This window comes from Myotis brandtii, unplaced genomic scaffold (genome assembly GCF_000412655.1).
Source record: "Myotis brandtii unplaced genomic scaffold, ASM41265v1 scaffold244, whole genome shotgun sequence".
NCBI lineage: Eukaryota > Metazoa > Chordata > Mammalia > Chiroptera > Vespertilionidae > Myotis > Myotis brandtii.
Genome location: NW_005359225.1, coordinates 4,446,111 through 4,452,350, shown reverse-complemented (window position 1 = coordinate 4,452,350; position 6,240 = coordinate 4,446,111).

Sequence of the window (6,240 nt, the reverse complement as noted above, 5' to 3'; positions counted from 1 at the left end):
GAAATTATAGCTAATTTGCCTACAAACGTCAGGTGGTCATAATAATCTGGCCACTCACGTTCAAATATATCCCACGTTCAAAGGCTGTTAAATCGCGTTGTTTACCCATATCTTCAGAAAAAAATCACTTCTACTGTCGTGGTAAACAACCTGCTTCCCTATTTATAATGGTCTGGCCCTCTAGCAACTTCAGCGCAAAATTATAGCTAATTTGCCTACAAATGTCAGGTGGTCATAATAATCTGGCCACTCAGTGTATATCCACCTGCACAAACCAGAAAACTAAGAGTCACCATCAGCCCCTCTCTCCCCGTCCCACACATCATATCCAACCCACCATCAAGGGTATCTCTCAAATCTGTGCATTTCTCTCCATCCTCTGTGACCTTGGCCCACGTCCTCACCTGAACTGCTCAAGAGCTCCCTAACGGGTCTGCCCACAGCCCTGAATCCATCCTCCAGTCTCTACTACGTGCTGTAGCCAGAGTGGTTGTCTGTTTCTGACCAGGTCACCTGCCTACTGAAAGCCTTTAATGTTCATTCCTTTGGGGATAAAACCCACTGCCTGGCCATTGCCTCCCTTGCTTGCCACCCAACCCCACCCCACCCTACACCACCCCACCCCCACTGATCTTCCTGAAGTCCCTCCTTCTTGTTGTGCTCCTCCTGCCAGGTGATCTTCGTACATGTCAGCATTTTTGACACCTATGTGGTGTCAGAGGTGACACACGAACTCATTTTTGTGGTTAATTTTTCTTTGTTAAATGGCATTTAAAAATATAAAATAAATATCAAAAATATAAATCTTTGTTTTACTATGGCGAACTCATTTTTTTTGGTTGATTTTTCTTTGTTAAATGGCATTTAAATATATAAAATAAATATCAAAAATATAAGTCTTTGTTTTACTATGGTTGCAAATGTCAAAAAATTTCTATATGTGACACGGCACCAGAGTTAAGTTAGGGTTTTTCAAAATGCTGGCACGCCGAGCTCAAAAGGTTCGCCATCACTGGCTTAGCCTGTGGTAGCATCACTCCAATCTCTGCCTCAGTCTTCACATGGCCTTCTTCCTATGTGTCTCGAGGTCCAAATTTCCCTCTTTTTATAAGGACCTCAACATAATCACATCTACAAAGATCCCATTTCCAAATAAGGTCAATTCACAGACACCAGGGGTCAGGGCTTGAAAATATACGTTTAGGGCACACAAACCCAGAATGTCAGTTACCTCTTTCCAACTCTTTTGAACCCGCCCTTCCTGTGTCTGAGGCTTCCTCCTGGGACTGCTTGCTCCTCTGACCCCTCAGCTTTTGCCAAAGATGAAGTTATGCTTCCTTATTCCCAGAAATGCACCCTAATGAAGCCCTGCAATGCAGACAGCTGGCGGCTTTCACAGTGGTTCTCATGCTTCGCATTGAATCCTCACAACCACCTCAAGAAAGTTTGTTATTACTCCCAATTTACAGATGAGTAAACGGAGACTCAGGGAAGGCAAGTGCCTTACACAAAGTCACACAGCAGGAGACTTGATCCAGGTGCCTGATACCACAGCCTTAACCACTGCACTCAACTGCCCAACGGTTTCCCTCGGTGGGATAGATGCTAGCTGTCAAGAGGGTCCATGTAAACCCATCTAGCAAGTTAGAAGAGGGTCATGAAAAAACTGAGATAATATGAGAGTGTTTGGTCACTAAGAGGACCCAGCTCACATGAAGAGATGAAAATGAGTATTCAGGGGCAGTTTTGGGTGACATTTCTTTAGGGAGAACTTTTCTATTGGTGATATTTTAAAATTGATTTGATGGTGATATAATATAAATTTGGTTATTTTTCTCTGTCCTACTTTTATATGTCCCCTCAAGGTGAATATGATTTTCCATCCTGGAACCTGCCGGTCAGTGTTCTGGAAGCCGGCTGGTTTTCAATGATGTTCTGCACTGGTCACGCAAGCATGACTCCACTGTGAACACGATTCCCTCTGATGGGAGGCCTGACAGCTCGTCACGCAGGCCTGGCTTTACTGAGCAGACTATTTTCTCTAGTTGAATGAGGCAACGCTTGCATGTCCATGATCACTGCTGAGATACTCCAGATATGCAGGCCTGCCCCAGACTCCTCAGAGGATGGAGTCACCTGGATTGGATTTAATTTGCTTTTTAATATATTTTTATTGATTTCAGAGAGGAAGGGAGAGGGAGAGAGAGATGGAAACATCGATGAGAATCATTGACTGGCTGACTCCCGCATGCCCCCCACTGGGGATCGAGCCCACAACCCAGGCATGTGCCCCTGACCTGAATCGAACCCGGGACCCCTCAGTCCACAGGCTGACACTCCATCCACTGAGCCAAACTGGCCAGGGTGGATTTAATTTTTTTTAAATATGTTTTTATTGATTTCAGAGAGAGGAAGGGAGAGGTAGAGAGAGAGATAGAAACATCAATGATGAGAATCATCTATCGGCTGCCTCCTGCATGCCCCCTACTGGGGGTCGAGCCCACAATGTGAGCATGTGCCCTGACCAGGAATTGAACTGTGACCTCCTGGTTCATGGGTCGACACTCAACCACTGAGCCACACCGGCCAGGCTGGATTGGATGTATACTGTAATGACTAACATTTCATTTAGCAGTCAATACATTTTTGCTGAGTGCCTTCTCTGTCTTAGGCTCTGTGCTAAGTATTAAGGATATAGAAATAAGCCAGTCTTAGTCTGTCCCCTCAAGGAACTTACATTTTATTGGGGGATGTTGAGCAATGGGATCAGTGCTTCAAGAGAACTATTAGTTGAGGTTCTTAGCTATACAAGCCATAATCTGCACAGGTTTAGGTAGAAGGAGAAAAGAATCGGGCTCAGTGCTACACAGCTGAAGGTCAGGGGCAATGCAGCCAGTCAAAATGCCCAATCACACCAGGGGAATTTTCTAATGGAAAATTACCATCCTGTCATCTGTTGCTGGGCGCCTATGTGAGGGGCTATTAGAAACTCTATCTTGGGTGCCCCTAGAACACCCAGACACCTCCATCATAGCTGCTTTCCAGGTGATATTATCTTCTTGCCTGCAGTCATCATGCCCATTGTGTACTTCCACCCCCAGGTCTTTTCAGGGACACCTTCTACATGGAGCCCAGGTTACACATGAAACCCAAGCTGCAGTGGAGCATGGGAAATGTTACTTCAATTTCCAGCCTCTATAACACAGAGAGGCAGTCTACAGGGATTGGGCAACTAGATGATTGTACCTAGAAATCAGGAAATACACATGAACCAGTGAGCTGGGTCAGATCACAGAGGGTTCACCCGGCTGCAAAGATTGGTGAGCATGGTGACCCAGGCCAAGAACAAAAGTGCTTCCATTTTGGTTCACCACTGAAAGAGCAAATGCTCTGGTAGAGATAGAGATACAAGCGTGAAGGTTGCTCCCTGATGCCTCCCTAACACCTCATACAGATGCACTTGAAGCCTAATGGTCAAAGCAAAGGGTAAGAATTCTACCAGGGCAGAGAAACCCTGGCTGTTCACTGGCTATTCTTTAACTTGTTGCGTTAGAACTCAGCACTCAGAAGTCTACTTACTGTCCTGAAGGGAATCCCATCAATGGTAAATCTACAACCCTATTCTGATATGGTGAAGTTCTAAACAATGAAATACTAAATTGTTATCATTAAAACATAAGTGTTTACTGAGAGACAAAATAAACCACAGAGACAGATAAAAAGTCGTTTTCCTTTCTTATCAGCCACCAGACAGAGGGTGGAAAGTCTTGATTCCAGGTAGGGACCTCTGGTCAAGGGTAATTCTTGGTTATAGAACAGAAGCTAAGGAGAGAGACCACCACTGGTGATCCTTCTCCTCTCCCGAGAAGGGGTGTGAGTTTGAACATCAAGGATGAGAATCTAATGATTGATTTAAAATATTACCCCCATCTCGCCCTAGCTGGTTTGGCTCAGGGGATAGAGCCTTGGCCTGTGGACCAAAGGGTCCTGGGTTTGATTCCAGTCAAGGGCACGTACCTTGGTTGCAGGCTCCTCCCCTGCTGGGGCCCTGGTTGGGGTTTGTGAAGGAGGCAACCAACCGATGTGTTTCTCTCACATCCATATTTCTCGCTATCTTTCCCTCTGTCTAAAAATCAATGGAAAAATATCCTCAGATGAGAATTAAATATATATATTTCCCCCATCTCTGCATCACTATTTCTCTCTTGTTATCACAAGATTTCAGTAACATTTTGTAGAAATTTCTTAGCATGCTGTGGGGATATAGGAAGTATGCTTATCTACATTTAATAAAAATTGAATTAAGGAGAGGGAAAATCACCACAGATTCAAGACACAGTATGAATCACAAGCAGGATAAATACTAAGAAAACCATACCTAAACACATCGTGATAAAACTGCTGAAAACCAAAAACAGATAACATCTTAACAGCAGCCAGAGAAAGAGATGCATTACTTTCAAAGGAGCAATAACAAGACTGACAGCAGACTTCTCATCAGAAACCACGGAAGTCAAAAGAGGACAGAACGTTATCTCCCAAGTACAAGGAGAAAATCCTTTCTAACCTAGAATTCAGTCGCTCCCAAAACATTCAAGAATAAAGGAGAAACAAAGATGTTTTCAAACTAATAAAAACCAGAAGAATTCATCAGCAGCAGACCGGCACTAAAGGAGATACTGCAAGGGTGTTTTCAGGTAGAAACGAATGGTCCCAAATGGAAGCTTGAAGATATACATCAACAGAAACAGATACAGATATTCATACAATGTAATACTCAATATATATGAATATTCATGGGATCATTCTTTCTAATGGCAAAAATATTAATATTCAGATGTGTACCAATATTCACACATGGATTACTATACTAGTAATGCAATAAAAGTTAGTAAAATAGACTTACACTCCCACCCAAGATGGAGTAATAAAGACTAGATTTACTCGCCTGCCTGAAATAATAACAAAATGACAAAATCTATAAGATTTTCAAGGCATTGGATAGCAGGCAATGATCCTTAGCTGGCTTCCCCTATCCACCTCTAGACCTCACCCACCCCACCCCCAGACTTAAGTCACCCATTTCAAGGAGACTGGGCCCTCGGAGACTGAGCAGTAAGAAGGACAGTAAGACCTTGGGCACAGCCCTGGCACCTCCCCACCCCACCTTGCCACCTGCTTTCCAGGTCTATCAGCAATGCCCTCATCTGTCCCAGTCCTCCCCATCCAAACTTCAGCCCAGCCCCTCCTGATGCCCCTTCACACTCAGCTCCCTCCTGCTGTATCTCCTGCCGCCTCATACGCACAGGACCAGGCCTTACAGTGCCCTCTCCTCATTATTTCATGCCCAGAGGAGGGGCTCTGCCCAGGGATCCTTATGCGGGTGAGGCCACTCAGCAAGGAGACAGACCCGTGGGACATGGGGTCTCACTCAGGGAGAACTGATGGACCCCAGTCCTGTTCAGAGAGCAGCTACAGGGGCTGGAGATCCCTGAGAAACCTTTTCCATTTTCCCTGTGGAGTCTGTATAGAATGGATCCTGAGTACACTGTGTGGAGTCTGCATAAAGAGTGTATCAGCGTGTAAAAGAGAATGTGGGTATGTGTCCGGGTGAGAATGCCTCTGTGTTTGAGTATAAGAGGAGATGGGCCCACAACACACCCTACACACCCTTCTCCACCTCTGGGGAGGTGAGGACAGGAGTTGGGCGCCACCTGGTGGCAAAGGGCTGCACTACAAGCCCCATCCTTTTCACCCCCGATCTCCTGGTCCGCCCCCTTCAAGACGCGCACACGCGACCGAGCCCAGATCCTCCTCTGGCGCCTCCATCCACTTGCTCACCGTTCCTACGTCCCACGACAGTCCCGCAGGGACTGCGACAGAGACCCTGTCCTGAGTCTCCTCCCTCCACCCGGGAGTAAGCCCTTGCTTGCAGGGGAGTCATGCAGGAGGGTGCACACTCCAACTTCCGACGATTACTTAACCTCTCTGAAGGTCAAGCTACTTGGTTACAGAACCAGGCGATAGTAGCCACTCCGCAGAATCACTGTGAGTTTTTATGTAAAATGAGACCATTAAATTGGGAAGGCAGGGCATGGGGCCAAGCCTTCTGTTCTCTCACCTGGTGAGGGCTGCCCACAGGCTCTTACAGAAGCACCGCACTCCCATCCTCCTCCGGCCGTCTGTCCCGCCGTCCAGCCGCAGTCCCTCAGGCCAAAGGCCGCGCCCACCCTCCAGCCC